This window comes from Falco rusticolus, chromosome 7 (genome assembly GCF_015220075.1).
Source record: "Falco rusticolus isolate bFalRus1 chromosome 7, bFalRus1.pri, whole genome shotgun sequence".
In the NCBI taxonomy this organism is placed as follows: Eukaryota; Metazoa; Chordata; class Aves; order Falconiformes; family Falconidae; genus Falco; species Falco rusticolus.
The window spans coordinates 29,912,880-29,931,506 of NC_051193.1; the positions used below are offsets into that span (position 1 = coordinate 29,912,880).

At 40.5% G+C, this 18,627-nt stretch overlaps 1 protein-coding gene across 1 annotated transcript in view; it reads right to left on the minus strand.

Annotated features, from left to right (window-relative positions):
- BRF1 (BRF1 RNA polymerase III transcription initiation factor subunit) overlaps window positions 1-18,627 on the minus strand; it is a 175,621-nt gene that overhangs the window by 24,483 nt on the left and 132,511 nt on the right. The gene's annotated exons all lie outside the window — the stretch shown is intronic.

The following is an 18,627-nucleotide window of genomic DNA, read 5'->3' on the forward strand; positions in this document are numbered from 1 at the left end:
ATCAGATTTTAGTTTCCCCTTCTGCATGCTACACTAAACAAAAAAATGCTCAAAGTAACGGCTCCTACTCAAAATGTTAAAATGTCTATGAAGGCCACCAGAGTAGGGAAATAATTAGCTGAAGATTTATTTCTTTAGGACTAAACCCACTAACAGGGTCAACAGCAGCAATGGTGGAACAAGGTCAGGACAACTCTGCTTCATGCCAGCATCTCCCCTTGATACAGGCAGGAACTTTCAGCCACCCCCACCCCAAGAAGTGTGCCACAGTCACACTCCTGCAGGAGAAACAAACTGACCTTTTTACAAACTTCTAAGTTTTCAAACCCTTTCACACTTTTATTGGCGTTATTAGCTGGGCAAAAGAAAAAAAATATCTGAGGGTGCTGACTCCCACACAGGGATATGAAACTGGACCTTCCTGGCATCCTCCTCTCTCACCCGTTAGTGACCGGGACATGCAGCACCCTCTGCTTAGACATAGTTCAAAGTTCACCTCCAGCCACAGAGGACCCATGGGAGTGAAAAAATGGTTCTCCATCACCATTTATCTCTTTCTTCAAGTCTATGAGTGCCTTAAGGAACAAATTAGGAACATTCAGACCATCTAATCAAGACACAGCTCCAAAAAGAGACAAGGCACTTCTTAGGTCAATCCAGTGTTTGGCTGTCAACCTGTATTTCGATGAAGCTGTCTTCAAACACGGCACTCAGCCATACCGCCACTGAGACTTTCCTTCTGCCATCCCACTGAAATGAGCCTTTTCCTCAGCTGCAGCCTAGCTCTGCCGTGCCGTATGCTGCTGTTTCCCTCATCTACGCTCTAAATGCTTCCACGCTCATGTACGCGTAGGCTCCAATCATCGCACTATGGATAGTGTTTCAGCGCTTTCTCCAGATCATCACTAGTTTCTTGCTGAAATCACCCTAATGACTCCAATTCTCTTGTCCACAGAAGCAAACAGTTCTCCGAGACAGGCCTAATGCCTCCCTGATCTGTCACGTGCTGCTTCTCCAACACGTGGCCCAAATTGGTCCTTTTGTAGAGCCTCATATCTAATTTGCAGTCCACTATCTCTCTATCTCTTTCAGCCTTATGGCTTTTACAGCTTCTGCTCCCTTGTACGTCTGCATTTCAGATTATATTTCTTCGGATGCATTAGCCTGGATTTTTTCCAAGACGCTCTTTTCTACTTCCTGCTCTCAGTTGGTTGGTTTTTTTTTTTTTCTTAGTGGCACTGCTTTGCACGGTCATTTTCAGTTGTCTTTGCTGTATGACTCACTTCATTGTTTCCTGCAGATTTCATTAGCGCAGTTCTCCATCTCATTGTGAAATAGGACTGAATTTCACACATTGTTCCAGCTTTCCACAAAACATCTTCTTGCAAGTTCACACCCTTCCCACTGTTTGCTGGGGCAGACAAGGTACTCCCCAAAAGGAAAGACCCTGGGGTAAGAGAACCTGCCTAAATAACCCAAGTTTCCCGAAGGGCTATGAGGCAAATGCTGATGGCATTAGAGGAGCAGGGTACATGAACACCATTAGCTCCTGGAAGACTTTGGTTTTTCCCATGACCTGTTTTGTTAGGTATTTGAAGGTAACTCCTGCCAGGAACAGATGGTGTTCAAGCAGACAACTGGCAAGGAACCTAGCAGAGCGCACTGAGATGGTGGTGTGCCTAAGTCTGGCCAGTTATCCAAAACCTGGACTGAATACAAGAGGAGCTGCCAAAAGGCATTGTTTCTGAAAGAAAATGTAGTAAGTAGGACAAAAAAACCTGCAGGTGGGGAAATTTAAGAAACTTTCTGCTACAAGGATGGTGCCTTGTCTGTTAGCTCCATTTCTGAAGCATTTGTATCAAATAGTCTACGGATGGTTGGAAGCTAGTAACACTTTGACACGTGACCGTATAAAAGAATATGATAATGATCCTTCACAGATGTGATGGCACAATTAAAACAGCGGTCGAGAGAAGCACTTTTTGAGAAACACTTAAAAACAAACAAATCTTAATCCTCCACAAAATGCCTTCAAGTGGTTGAATAAATTTTCTCCCAATTTTTACTCCAATATTATCTTACTTCAGACCAAAAAAAGGATAACATAGGAGACCTTCAAATGAATTACACTATACATTATGTATGTGTTTCAGATAATCCCTGCTAACTGTCCAAAAACATTTCATTTTCAGAAATTGCACAGTCCCCCAGCATAAACATTACTAATGATGTAAAATAAAACCAGAAGGGATTCATCTCCTTTCTAATGCTAAATACTGCACAAGTAACTACCATCTATGTAACCTTAACGTCGCCTCCACACAATTTCCAAAATCGAATATGAAATTGAGAATAAATTGTTAGGAGATTACTCTTCAAGAGAACCATTGCCAGTAATCTCCTAATAAGACCTGTCACTTTGACCTTCATGTGAATTTTTTTAATGCCTTCACTTGCTGCAACGTTTGTGTGAGTCTAAGTGCAACGAGGAACACATTTAGGAAGAAGTCCCTTGTGCATTATGCCTCAACAAGCCACAGACTTGAAATATCCATGGAATCGTTTAAAATATTTACAGCCACCAAGGTCATGTTCTGGAGATCCTGGACAGAAATCTATCACACTTTGAGAAATGGAAATATTTATTTCAGAACTCCCCGTCCCCGCCATGGCAAAAAAGTATGCTAATAAAGACTCGAAAGCGTTGTTTCAAGCAAATCCTGCAGATACAGGGAAACTCATAGAGAGTGTATTTTCTCTGTCCATAACTCACGTCTCTGCAGTACACAGGTAACACTAATCTCTACAATGCCCCCCTATAAAATCTAGATGAAAGGGGTCCTAACCACAAGATTTCATGCCTTTATTTTGAATTACTGTATTTCTGGGGAGCAGGGGATGCTGCAGGTGGGAAGCCAGAGACAGCATTACAATTCCAAGTGCCAAACACTGCAGCAGAAAAGCCCCATAAAGCTGTTTACCAAAGATAGCCCTGATGCACTATTACTCATCAGGGGATGGTAGGGCCAGAGCAGCTGCTGTGCTTCAGATCGTGATGTAATTCATTGTACTGTTGCAGAAGCTCTACTAAATGTCCTGAGGTTTCATCGCCCATTGTATGCCAGCTCCATATTTCTCTCATCTCAGGTCATGTATCTACCATTTAATGGACATATAGGCAATTCCACACTTTGGAACATTGCAATTCATTTACAATTCATTTTTGCCACTTAAGCATCCCTCCTTGGTACATGATCTTTAAATGATTTTGATTAGAGCATCTTAGGCACAGTCAAATGATTTTGATTACGATACGACTTCTTCATAATCGAGTAATTCAGGGGAAGTTCTAGTTTCCTGTAGGTATCGTTTTGAAAAAAGTTGTTTGCTCTGTTCCTCCCACTTAAACAGCACCGTGTTCCTTCTCACTCTGAACAACAACTGAACACTATGGAAGAGCTACAAAGCCCACAAAATGATACTTGCATAACCATTAACTAAATGTTTGCTGTGAACAAGGCAATAATTACAAACCACTAAAAACAAGTCACAGGCTGACCCAGCATAAGTCTCAAGCCTTTCAGGCAATGAGAACTGTCACTGGAAGTGACAACTTTCTGGCTCATCAGGACACTGGCAAAAAAAAGGCCCCAAGAAATCTTGTGATTTTTTTTTTTTTTTAACAAGACCCTAGTCTATCTCACAAGTGAGGTTTTCCACTGCCAGATGGTCGATAGGAATGCTAATGGAAAGAGTTGAAGCTGAAATAAATCTGCCACTTTTAATCAATCACAGACAACTGTGTCATCAATAAGCAACTCATGTTATGACAAACTCCCTTTGGTTCGCTACAAGCAAAGCTAATAAAACACATCATACCGAAGTATTCATTGCCCATACTGGGCAACTTTAACATAGGCATTTCTGAGGGTTAAAAATTATTCTTTCTCTATTTCATGCGATTTTGGATTCACCCTGAAAATTGCTCAAAAGAGCAACAGTTACTAAATGCTAGAAGATATTCAGATAGTAGCTTAGCTGCGGAAAAAAAACACGAACGAAACCCCAAACCTCACCAACAAAAGCTCCAAAAGTCCTATTAAATCAGCTCCTATGCAACAGAAATTCACTCCTTTTTTCAGGTCTTTGCTTACACACACAAGGTGCACTCTCCACTATAAGAAAAAGGTAATTATAGAAGGATAACTATGCAATATGCTGACAGTCCATCCATCTTCCTCTCCACTCCAACCCCTCCAAATGTCTGGGGACCACAAAATCCTACAGAGGTCAAAGTCACAAAAATAACCAAGTTCCTCTGCCCCTTGGCAAAAATCAGACGTAGGAAGAGGACATCCAAAAGATTTCCCCCTCCAAAGGGGAAAGAGCTGCCCACATCCCACGCAGGTATGGGCTGGCCACCAGCTCCGTGCCTTGCACCAGAAAACCCATCTCTGCTAACAGGGAAGGCCCACTGAGGGGAGCTGGGGCTCTTGCTCCAGGGGAGGAAGGGAATGACCAAAGGGAAAAAGACGGCAACCACTAGAAAATGAAACTTCACTGCTTCCACTGCTCATGGCACTGGTTGCTTTACAACCATATTTTTAACAGAGGCTTCCAAATTCAGCCTCAGCAAGCCTTGTGTCTTTTTGCTTTCACTGACTATTGTCCACCAGTGTTTTGAAATATAAACGCAAAACCAGGACTCTATGATTAGGCTAAGGAAATCTAATATTTTCCCAATTTAGAGACAATATGGCATTCTGTTCCTTGAAAGAAAAAAAGAATAAATTATAAAAGTTACTACAGCACAAGAGCAAATGAGTAATTTCAAAACTACTTAAGGCGACACAGGAAATGGTAATTAGCTCAAACTTCATAACCTGTCTATCAGTACAGCAGTAAATACGTCACTAAAGACGCTTCTCCCTCCTCGTGAAATTACAAACTCCCAGTATCTTAACTTACAAAGACCACAAGCCAACACAAAAAAACTTCAAAGACAGTTTTGCAACTGTCACTGGGCAAAATCCTGCCGACACAGACACCCCTTTGCCTTGTGCTCATCGCCCAGCTGAGAGAGAAGTTGCCTTTGTAACACTGAGCATCAGGCATGAATCAGTCTCATTTTCCTTGGGTTTTTGCTTGCTTTTTTTTTTTTTTTTTTTTTGCTTGTGTTTTGGCATCCCTCCAAGTGTAACTGCTGCACAGGATCACTGGAACAGCATGATCACCCTTCAGTATCATTTTGAAAGAATATCGAACTGTGTGTGCACACAGAGAACACTGTTGATCCATTTTATGAAATAATGAATGCCAGGACAAGTATACCAATATCTTCAAAATTTAAAACCAGCAATTTTTATTCCAGTAATAATACTCTGAAAGATAACACGTTAGTCTTATTATAGACTGCTACAGCATCATAGATTAGTCTCATGGTATTGATCTTCAGGAGACCAAATGGCAGATACATGAATGTTCCCTACAGTTTAATCAGTGCACACCTTTCAATGTTTCTGAATTATTTTTTCTCCGTTTTCCTATTTAATCTTTTTTTGGGTGCTTTTGAAGTTCTAAGGAAACGAGAACCACAGCTATTTCTTCCTTTTCATTCAAAACTTAAGGTTCTTTTTCTAGATTTTGAGAAACACTGCAGTAAAAACATACATAAGAGCCTAAGTTAGACAGAAAGACAATAAATAACGTTGAGATACAGTTGATAAGAGCTAAAGAAAAGCAAGATTATTACACAAGGGTGATGCCCATCCTAAAAAATGTCTCACAAAAGGAGAGAAAACAAAATATTTGCAACAACAGCAACACACAGCATGTTTAGCAATTGATCAGGGAAAGCTGTAGCACAAATTGGCAAAAATTCAGATGTGAAGGAGACTGTTTTACCATTTCTTTCCAAAAGCGTGCCCAAAGCCTGAGAACATCCATTCAGTCTATGACCTGCCTCATTAGGGACCAAGGCTCACATTTCTTTGCAGTGCCTCTATACATACCAAAATACACTGTTCCACGGCTGGACAGTGCACAAGAAGTCCACCGAGGTCAGTGGGACAAAATCCAACCCTAGGTATGTTACAGTACAGAAAATCTTAAGGTGATCCATTAACAGAAGATTTGGGTGCTTGAAATCACTTACCTAAAGTATTCCCTATCTCATCTTAATGACATTTTTAAAGCAGCTAGGTTTAAATTCCTCTTTAAAAACTCTCCTGAATATTAGCTTTTCTACAGCTCCTGGCTTTGACCCTTTGGTTATGGTGGTAAATGGAGAGTGTTTAAATCATTTCAGATTTACTCTATTAAGTGAATTTAAACTGGAAGCTGGCCAGATACCTCTGGAGCTGTGATACAGAGCACAGGCGAGAGGAGCTCCGCTGTTGAGAGTGCTTTAGTACAAGATAAGTCTTCCAATAAAAGCCTGAAAATCTTGATCAATCTTTAAAATTACTTTAAAATAGAGCCTAATACAGGTACCCCTAGCTCCACTATGTCTCCCGCAGTGTACACCCAGCACAGGCAACAGCACCACAAACATCAGCTCTTAAAACTGTGGCCTGTAGAGAGGTAGGGTATTAATGGTCTTGATTACTGTGCTAGAAAAAGTCTTAGCTATTTCATTTGCTTTAAAATGGGTTTTAAAATGAAATCAGCAGATATTGAAATTGAAAAGAGAGGGAAAGTAATTTGGACAAAAATGCATCTGTTACTGCGGCTGGCCCCTCACAAGTACTCTGCAAAAACCATCTTAAATCTGGACTTCTCCGAGTTGCAAATCCTATCAGCAAATGCTGAACCATAAACCTGAGTTTTCTAGTGTCTGGTCTTCACCAAAAAGTTAATGTAACGCTGTGCTTAATACCTCTGAGCTACTGAACTAGCAACAAAATAACAAATATATACTATACTGCAAGGCCACTCAATGCCTGGGGTCTCAGGATTTCCTACTGCTTCATAATTTAAGACCTCCTCCTGTTTTAAGGAGTAATTTTAAATTGTGACCCAAAGCTAATTGAAAAACTACAGCCTAGTAATCATGAGATCTTAGAAATGTTCTATGTCAATTCTGACGATGAGATAGAAATAAATGCATAAAACCTGCATTTTCCTCCAACAGCTATTTAAAGAACTTTTCCTGTGAAGCTTGTGGGTTTATATATATATATTATACACATGCACACACATATATATATATAACATCCAGAACCAACAACCATGTGCTGAAGGAACAAACTTTCAATGTGATTTAATTGCATTTGTGTTTGCTGTAGTTGAACAAAATAGGCGTTATTTATCCGCTCCTGGATAAAATACAGGAAGCACCTGAAAAATGTTGATTCAGTAAAATCAACAAGTTTGGGCAGCAAATGAATCCTGGAGTGGGGTTTCCCGCCCCTCACGTTGGGAGCCCAGCACTGTTTTTCCCAGGCAGGGTTTGAGGTTGCCAGCCTGACCCGTAGCCACGGCCGCATTGTTGGTGCCAGCGGGTGAAGGCTCCAGAGCAGGAGCAGGCTGCTGCTTCCCTATAAATCACCCAGAAACACAATGGGGCTCTGGGAGACAATAGTGTCTACAGTTCCTTTTGATGTTAAGAGGTTTTCTAATCTCTTCAGGTTAGATTAAGAAAGAGGCAGCCAGGGTCAGGAAAGGTCAACGAGATGAGATTTATTTTTACAGAAACCTTTCCCTTCCAACCAAGGCTTCTCTAGCTAGTCGGTCACTCGCTAGTAAGTTATTTTGCTTTATACAGAATTTATGATTTCTTATGGCTTACACACACCACACTTCACATTGGACTCAGTTCACTGGCTGCAAAAAAACTCCAAGCCCCAGTGGCTTTAAATCCTTAATTAGTCCTTTCTTTGTCTTTCTTCCCTTCATGGCTTCCCCTCTCTCTGTACTTTTTTTTTTTTTAAATAGAACAGAATTGAGTATTGTCATTTCATGCTTTTAGAGTTGATGAATCAGTATTTATGTTTATTTTCATGAAATGTAGGACAGTCTATCTGAGCCATACAAGATCAATGTATGTAATCCAGTTAAACCAAATTATTTCATTATCCCGATGCTTTGCTGGTGAAAAGGAACGAGAGTATTTTAAGAAGTAACAGGAAAATAAAAAAATGGATGCATGGATAAAAAGTAGTTATATTCCTATAGGGATTTAAGAAAATTTAAGGTATATGTACTCTGAACTTTTCCCATGATGAGACTGAAGCTCTTCCAGCAAGCTTCTCTCTTACACACTTGGAGCATATATGTTCTGACTTCAAACATAAGGCCCAGTAATTTTTTATATTCCAGACTGCCCAAAGGTCAAAATCACATTTGGACTGGACCAGGTTGTAGGCAAAGAAAGTTCTTATTTCACCAATGCATTCAGAAGATTTAAAGAGGTGTGGCAGAGGTGGTATAATGAACAAATACATCAGCAAAAAGTAGGTTTTTTGCACCACCACATCACTGAGTGCCATTAATGATCCTAATCTTCTGGACACTGTCCAGAGGAGGAGGAGGAGAAACCCCAGAAGGTACAGCCTGATGTAGGAATACATGTAGAGAAATACATGTAGAGGAAGCCCACAACAGGCATCCATCAGCAATATCAGCAATCCAAGCTGCTCTCCTACCTACCTTGTTCTACAAACAACCTACACAAAGGAGTTTCTTCTATTCTGTTCCCATGATTTTTTCCCTGCGGTATTTCAAAGGGTATGAATAAAGTGCAAACATGTTTAAGATGTGTCATATTTGCATATCAATTTTTCAAGCCAATATTGCTTGCACACAGTTCATTTGGCAGGAAAGAAAACAAGTGTCTAAACCACCCTCAATTAGGCACAGAATTAACCCTTAAATTGACTTACGAAAACCCAAACTAGAAGGGGCCAGCTCTGCCCCCCGTAGCCAAGCAGCAGGCGATGCTGCCTTGGAATAACCAGTCATATGTTTTAGACCATTCCAATTTCTGTCTTGCTCCTCTTCACCTAATGATTTGATTCACTGTTGACTTTAAGCTCCATCATTAATTCATCAGATGACTGATTGATTCAACTACAGCTTTAATCTGATGATTGTCTCACTCGACCTCAACAATAGTTTTAGTTAAATTCCAAATTATTTTGTTTCTCTATTGCTGCATGATAAAATCCACGCAAAAGTGTGCAAAACCTCTTTCCTATTAAAACTACCACGTCACCACTCTAGACAGGCAAAGATAACCTTACAAAATAAATATGCCAGCCACTTCATTTCACTTCCAAATGTGCATGTCTTTCATACTTCAGATCTCAAAACACCCCGATTAAATATGTTGATAACTTCTTCCAAGAAAGCGGTGCTGTAAAGTTGCATATATTTCTTTCATATATATACCACATCTAGAACCGATTCCAAATAAAGAGACAACAGACTATCAAAACATGTCCAACACTTCTATGCTGTATGGGGCCTGAGAGTGCTCTCAATGTCCAAGCATCTTCCAGTGCTCCGATTCAGCAAGGTTACACTCAACTCTGAGTATCAATACAGGTTTCAAATCCATCACACCATGTCACTCTGTAGGCTCTAACAGCCTCGGTGTATCCTTTCCCTGCCAGCTATCACCGTCCTGCTTGAATGGAAAGATTTCAAATCATCTACTGTTTTTGACAGCTGCTGAGCCAAGCGCTGCCTTGAAACAGCACTCGGAGCAAGAGGTTCTCCACTTACATGTGCACTTGGGATACGGACTGCAGGTCCTGAGGTCCATGCACGCTATGCTCTGTACCTTCCCCCCCAACATCTCTAGCAGCACAGGTTTCTTTTGGAGTGTAAAGCGTGGGGGGAGAGGAAAATGTATATAAAAGTCAGTGGTTTTCTCCCTTACTTCTTTCTGGGTCACAAAGAAGGGGTCTGTACGAGAGAAGAGAAGGAGGTGTGCTGCTCTAGAGTCAGGGGGAAGTTTCCTTGGCTCCTGCGTAACCTACACACAGCAATGAGTTTGCTCAAGCTATCGTCATGCTGCACTGGAGGCAGGGGAAATGACTCACAATAAATTGGAAATTGAACAGCAGAAGAAAAAGTCAAATTTCCTGCATATATCTTCCAAGACCACATTTAGAAGTTATCTCAGCGTGTTTCATCCTATATTTAGTAACAACTGCAGCAAGGTAAAACTGAAATCAGTCAGCACACCAGAAGCATCACTGGGTAATGGAACAGCACTTACATAAATGACTAAGTTGCAGCAGACTGGCCAATTTAAAACTAATTATGTAGATGCTGTTAAATATTATGTGAACAAACAGTACTTGAAGTTTTGCAACAAACTGCTATAACTTTCCAATACTTTATCCAGCCGTGGTGAAAGAACTGCAGTCATAACCACATAATGACTGCCAGCTATCCAGCCCGGCAATGCGTGCAAACATCAAGAAACAAGAAGCTTCATGTGACTGCTCTCCTAGTCTGGGTATTAGCCTTGGTAAAATAACGTATACCATATTGTAGTGAGGAAAAGTTAACTTTTGGGTTGTTTTGCTTCATCATTTAACAAATATTTGCAGAAGATTAAACTACATTTGCAAATCCAAAAGACATCATGCACGCACTTCGGTTTATACTAAAAAAATGAGCAGATATCTGAAGATGGACAATCAGATACTGCTGGACTAGGATCAAAGGAAAATCAATTCTGAAACCAACCATTTTCTACTCATGAAAAAACCCAAAGAAATAAAAAGAAACATTTACAGTCTGAGAATGAGCATTTCACAGAGCTGAAGCATCCTCAGCCGTGACAGCAGGACATGCACCTCTAGGGTTTGATAACAAGAGCCATAACACTTCCGATTTCTTTGTTTCTTCCCAATCCTCTCATCCCTCACATCACATACAACTGTTTTTGCTAACACATTATTAAAGTTAAAGAGACTGCGCACACATATTTATATTCAGTCTCCCATTAGACCCACTGAGTGTAATTTGGAAGAAAAAGGCTCGCAGAGTATTTTCTTATAACCAACCTGAAAATGAGAACATAGATAAACAAGGCGCTCACAATCCAGCTGTCACACAAAATTATCTTCTGGGCTAAAATTGCTCCTATTTGGTCTTAAAACACAAGACAAAATTATTTCAGACAGTCACAAAAATCCCCTCCGCATTTTTGCACTGCCCAGCCGACCTCCCTTGGAATTTGACAAGGAGATGATTTTCTTGAGTGGGAGGCAGAAAAGCAATATCCAATTTATATTAAACAAACAAGAAGGCTGCTGTAAAAATAAGGAGACTTGACCTGGGTCTGGGCCACGAGGTCGAGCCAGATCAATGCCTTTTTAGTTTTGAATTGAAGGCATTCTAATCATTTGGGGCAAATGAAACTGAGCACTGGACTCAGCAGACAATTGTTATTTCTGAAACACTCACACAAGCCTGGATGTGTCCTCCCCCAGTCCTGAAAGGTTTATTTACATCTATTTCTCAAAGGTTCTCTTAAGTCCAAATAAATGACAGCTCAGGAACACCCCTCTGCAGTCGCAGCAGATTTTGTTCCCTTATCCTTATGCTAAAGCAAATGTTGACAACATTAAATGTCTGTCCTATAAAATTTGAATGCTCTTAATGAATGATGTACAACTAGAGATGATTTGCAGCATCACTGAGCTTACATAAATTGGTACAGTTCACATTGAGAAGGCTTCTTTACATTACTTCTCCTATCATTAAGCTATTCCAGGGGCATTTTTCTCCAATTATATTTTACAGAGTGAAAATACAGGTGAATTAGTTGCCATACTGAAATTTTAGCGTTTTATTCCAGTACTCAAAAACTAATGAATCCAAACCCAGGATTCTCAGGAAAAATACTCCATTTTAATAATTTAACAAGCTAGAAAACCTCTAACTTTGTTTAACTTAACTCACTGGCAGAACAAGCATGAAAGGGGGAAATGATTCTGTAACTCACCTCCTGCAGAAGGAAAAGATTGAGGGATGAAGCTTTTGGTAACCTCACAAGCTTTCTGGTAACCTCGTCCTAACGAACAGATGCTGCACACCAAAGAAGTGCAGAGCCGCTGGAGTAACTGCTGAAATGACCTGGGAGTCGATGGCAGAAGCAGCAGCACAGATGCATCCAGACCCTGCAGGCTGGGGATGCGAGCTGTGCCGGGTGATGGGTGGAAAGGAGCTCCTTTCCAAACACGGTGGAGCACAGCCATGCAGACCTGTAATCCATACGTGGTCCAGAGTTTAACGCAGCTGTATTTTCAGGGCTATCAAGCCCATCAGATGAGAAAGAAAAATGCTATCGTTGGTATCAGGGGGAACTGATCATCAAAATGGCCTGAGTAATCAGAATAAACGTCAGATCCTGACAAACACCTGCGAGCTTCTAGAAGGATGGGTTTAGGGAACTGGGTTTGGGGGTTTTTTTTATCCTTTTCTGGGGAAAAAAAAATAATTCCCCATCCTTCTGTCCTATCTCAGTTCCAAGAGAAATGAATTTGAGGGTGAAGGGATAACCTGCCGCACTGTTCCCCAGACAGGGTGCCTCCCTGGTCTCTCGGTGGCATTTGCTTACCTCCACATTTGCTCAGCAGCGTGGTGTTAGGCGCAGAAGGAAGGCATTTTCCCTCCTGTGTCCTCTCTTAATGAAGGAGGAGAGGCTGTTGGTCATCACATTTTAGCGTTCAGAAGTTAAAAACACACCCTCATTTTAAAGCACGTTAGGTCAGATACGTTTCTCTCCTGTTCTTGGCTCTGATTTATCTTGTTATTATAAAAGGCTTCTTAGCCCTATGAACAGCAGTAACCTGCAGCGTTAGCCAGGTTACAACACTACTACAGGCTTTGCTAGATCAACTCCTCAAATCAACTGTGAACAAGCAAATGCATGTGTCAGCTCCTTTCAAGGTCATTCGTAAAGCTCTCCCCCATACAGCTAACTTTAATAAGGAGATGCATGACTTGAAAAGCAGAATCTTGGAAGTCTTGAATTCATTTTTTCTTGGCTTTGCTTTTTGTAAATAAAATACTAAACATAATTTGTATAAGCTTGTCCCTCTAAAAGTTACAAGACTGGAAAATACTGGTAAGATTTATTTTAAGTGGAGGTACTTATCAAATGTCACCGTTTTCCTGTTCAAAATGACTAATCATTCTGATTAACCTTTGATTTAAATGATTATATACCACAGCAAAGCACAAACATACATAAAATTACACTCCAAAGAAATTCTCAAAGTGCAGATCACATAAGAAAACAGTTATGTCAAAGTGGTTAGAGAATTTATTTACCACGTACGTAATATTCAAACCAAAAGCTGACTCCACATGTTTAACGGGAAGGCTCCCACCACATGCACATTCTTACCCAGGAATCAGTCTAGTTAATCCCGTAGCCAACATGAGACTGGCTCCAGAGGAAACACAAAAAATATCAACCAAATAATAATTAAACTATAGAAGAAACTCCTAACTACCTTCTCAACAAGTACTCCCAGAATCTTCTGTAAGGAATTTTATTCCATGTGGAAAATCGGTGCTAGCATGTTAGTCACATATAAAAAGGCGGCCTGAAGCAGCACAAGAGAAGAAATAAAATTTAATATCTCACTTTGAGTAAATACACGTGAATTCCAAACCATGTAACAGACTTCAAAGCAGAAGGAGAAAAACAGGATATCAAAGGTAAATTAGACAAAGAGCTGAAGGCAATTCTGAAAAATAAAAATATATGGTGGAAAATTAAAGCATATACAAACACTCTTAAGACCCCATCTCAACGGGCCAATTTGTACAGAGAATGCACACCAGCAAAGTGAGCACGGAAAAGACTCTCAAAAGCTTCCTATCTGCCAGACACAGGGGCCTGTCCCTCTCCAGCAGCTCTGCTTTGATGAACTGCTAACCAGCATAACCAGCTGGATGCCCACCAGCCCACCAGTCCCCACTGCATCCGTTGCAGTCAATGAACTTCTAGCATACCCATTCCCAAATTTTTCAACCACTACTGCAATGTCATTTTTCCTAATAAAAAAGGTTCTGAAAGCACAACTCTCTTCCTGACAGTGAATCCAGAGTGCTTTCACCTTTATAATCACCTGGGTCTAACCAATATAAAGGTTTATCAGACACCCAGGAATCCCTTGGATTATTCAAGCTGAGCTTTGCTTCATGCTGGTTTAGATTGATCTAATAATCTGGAAAACACGAGCTCACACTCCTCCCCTCCACAAATACCAGTCTCATAATGTAAAAAAACTAAAAATACTGTACATCAAACAACTCATTTGCTTTAGGTTTACGAAAATAAATTAAAAGCCATGGCCAAGGTAGACGAAGCGTTCAGGACATTCAGCCATGCAGCTAAGTTAGGACCCTAGCCAGGACATGGTACCACGCTCAGCACAACGCTTCCACCTGCCTAAACTGTAAAACTACAAATAAAGGGCATATGATCAGTGATCCTGGATGTGAGGGTAACAGGTGGTCGGGGCTTCTTCCCTCCTTATTCCCCAGAATAAAGAAATACAGATTCTGCTGGACATCTGCAGTATCGACAAGCGAAGAGGAAGTTTTCAGGCTGGGTGCGATAAACAGTACCCCATGCCCCTTTCTTCCCACAACATTACCAAAAATAATCTGGCAAAGCCAATGACATCGAAACAAACTTCCACCTTACAAAGCAGTATTCCCATCCTGGATGTCAGGAAGGGCCAGTGGCATGTGAGGGTGGGAGCTGGGGGGAGCTAGGGGCAGCGCTCCCACTGTCCCGCGGCAGGTGGCCAGCTCCGTCTCCCCGGGCTCCCTCGGCAGCGTGGGATCATCAGGCTCTCCAAAGCATCTAAATTAGGCTTCTGCCCATACATGACCCCCCCAGGGGAATGTGATTCCAATTAGAGCCAAGAAAGTACCAAGTAATTTATCAGGTTAAATGAGATGCTGAATGCTAGGCTGTAGAAGAGTATTACATACATTCTCCCTAATAATAAAAAGGGATTTTTCTGGGGTCGTGACACCCATTGAAAAGCCAACAAAAATGTAGCTGGAGCAGACTCTAATTGAAAGTGTGCATCCTAGGGCTGGACCCTGAGCAGCAGAACAAGTCCCCGGTACTGCACATGCATGGTTCACAACATCCAGATCCCATCGCTCCCAAGTACAGATGGAGCCACGTGCCAACAGGCACCAGCAAAACCGATAGTTGATAAATACAAGTGAGACCACCGAGAGAATTTGGAGGCAAGTTTCCAGATCTGAGATCTCTACCAAGGGCTTTCATCACACTCATAGTAGGCATGATTTGGTTTTCTGTTATATATTCATATGCTTCCATTCAGAACAACCTTGTTTCATTACAACGGATTCAGCCGTGCTTTGCAGTCCTGCTTCATTTCTTCCAAGGCAAATTCTTCAGGAGATTAACCTGACACATTTACTCCCCTGACAATATATTCTGTCTTTTCTGATATCATTACCAATTTCAAGCACATAGCAATAAATGGGCTTAAAGTTTTTAAAAAGTAGTGACTTGAAACCTTTCTTGTTCCCACATTTTCTTGGTACAACGCATTTCACTTACAAGTAATGTTCTAAGATACGGCTCAAGTAAATATAAAATAAATTATTAAGCTTCTAACCAAAAGCTTCCAGCCCTAAACCCCCTCTTTATTAGCCCTGAAGAACTCCAGCGCATGGCACAGCTCTAACTGGAGTAGAGGTTTTAAGTAGCTCAAAGTGGTAATTGTTCTTTTCTAGGAGTTCAACATATTATTCTTATGCTTCATAGGCACAGACGACATTAGTGAAGATAAACTGTGCAACTGGTAATTGAAATTAAAGTTGCAACATCTATTACGGTAATATCCACTGTGCAACATCTCGAACACACAGAGAATGAGATGCTTTTGCATATGAAGCACCAATCAGGATACCCACTGGAACAAAAATACATGAAGAAATGTAATGAAATAGATTTACACAATATAAAGTTTCCTCAAATTACTTACATTGTCATTACTAGTATTCTACCATCTTGACAGATACAATAAGTAAAACCCCAGTATAATTCTGGGAGAGGTGTTTTTTTAAAAAAACTGAAAAAAATTACACAGCATTCACTTAAAGAAACCTGTTCAAAAGTCCAGTTTCCTTCTAGAAGTATTGATGTCTACGAGGTCTGCTCATCTAAAGAGAAATCTGCCTGGTCTTTGGAAGAATTCTTTGAAAGTACCTTCTAAACAAGATCTCAGAAAATAGAAAAATTTCAAAATTAGGATTTTTTATGAAATGATACGCGCATAAACTACATAGTCTTTGGAATCCAAGTAACCATTAAATGATTATAGCAGCAACAAAACTATATTAAAAGGGCCACCAACTGAAAGAATATCCAGTTTTAGCATGCTCCTGGGACCATGCTCTTCAGAAATTTCTTGCAAATGAACAACTTCTTACAAGACTGTAAAATTTGCTTATCATTACCACATCGGCAAAAAAAAGCTTTTCCAATATTTTAACTGATTAACACTGTAACTGCTACTTTATGTCATATTAAAAAAAACCAAAACACCACCCAGAGATTGCACCACATCTGGCTGGGGAAACCGTTCCTCTCACGAGATAATCTGAAGTCCTCTATGTCGAAGTAACAGCGCAGAGTATTTTATAGCAAGGGGCAATTAGAAAGATGGAGATGGAGATCAACTTCCTACTTCCAAGGTGCTACATACTGTAAATGAAGACAATTTCTAAGACACATGACATACCTCATTGTATCATCTGTCCAAACCTGGTGAGGTATGTAAAATCTTGGCTTGCAAAAGGAAAGCAATAAAGATACTTCTCTATTTAAAAAATAATAATCTACTTTCCTAATTTTATACCTTTAGAGGACTGCTGCTTTAATCACGAAGATCAAGTATTCCTTTCCTAGCTTGTAAAGCTCCCTGTAACTTGGTACTGGTACCTTCTAATTGGGAACAGGACTAAATCAGTAGCTCTTTAAAATCTGACTGTAACTCAGATGAACTAAAGGGACAGATCAAAGCATGGTTATGCAAGGTGCTACTGCAGTCAGATGCAGCTTACTAAATATTGAAGACATACAAAGATAAACACGCAGGACTGTAAATCACTACAAACCAAAATGGTTAGCAAGATCTCTGCAAACGCCTCCTGGATAAAGACACATTATATGCTACATTCATTTTCTAATGAGAAATGTTCAGGGGTTTTATTATTATTAATTGCATATAAATTACCATGATTTTTGTATCACTGGGAAACTATTTAGCCATTCACCTCTCAGAGGAACAATGCTGAACAAAGGCAATGAATGCATGGCATATGAGAACAATGCAGAACACAGAAATTTATGCATGCCATTTAAAAGGCATGGCATTTAGAATATTAGCAAAAAAATCAAAAGTATGTCATAAATCTTTAATTGTACGAAAAAAATGTCCAACTAATGGTTTGCCAAGTCCTTCATACTATTTAAGCATGAACACTGCCTACTTCAGGAGCGCAAAATCTTCTCAACTCACGTATCTGCATATATCCCCAACCTCCTCTGAAGTGTTCTGCTGCAAAATTCATTGTATCCGAGATCTGCTAATCATCATTAGGAAACTCTGTTATGCATCTTAAGGACGTACTTTAGGCTCTCGAGAGGAAAAATAAACATGTTTTATTAGCTGCTTTTGGAAAATACTGATTTGTATTTATTTAGAAACCTTTTCAAGTTGCACCACTGTTAAATTAAATATTTATGGCATGATTTTGCAAAGAGTTTAACACCTGTTAAGCGTTTAACACGCTGACTTCAACAGGAGTTCTGAGCGCCCAACATATCTTCAAACCTCAGAAGTGACAAGGTTTGGACGTGGCAAAGCAGCTTGAGCATGCGTGTTACTGCTGAGCTCTGAAATGCAGCCATGGTCCTGGCCAGTCCTACTTCCCATCGCAACAATGCATTTCAGACAACTTAATTGGCCGTATTTTACTAGAAATACCGAATATGACTCATTAATACCTGTTAAATCCAAATAAAGCATAGGCTAAATGCTGTTAGTTAATCCTCAATGCATCCTCACGTTCCTTCACTAGTGGAAAACTTAGGTGCTCAGGTCATTAGACATCACCTTAAGTAGCAACTTAGCGAGGAAATTAAAATCCACAGTGAGTCAAGAACTAGAAAGCAAAGCTGTTGATATTAACAGTGAGAAGCTGAACAAAGATGAAGTCATCCTGGTAAAACACAGAATAAAGAAGGTACAGAAAAGAAAGGGAAGACGTTTGGTACAGTGCAAAAACCTGCATCCCAGTGACAGTGGGGCCAGCGAATGCTTTGGCTCTGGTATTTGGCTTTTCAGCCCAATTGAAGACCATGCCTCTGCCCTCCTTGTCCAACGAAGTCAAAATAAGGGTTACCCATAAAATAATAAGGGTTAGTCATCCTTATTTTGCTTAGCTTCTGAGAGTTGTATGCTCACTACCACTCCAGACGAACGCTTACTCCCCCTCCCAGCTTCACGTTTTCAGGTACCCTACATCTCCCGTTCTTGCACGAATAGCACCCAAACCTGTGGCTGCCTGCCCTCCGGACCTCCCTGGCCCTTTACC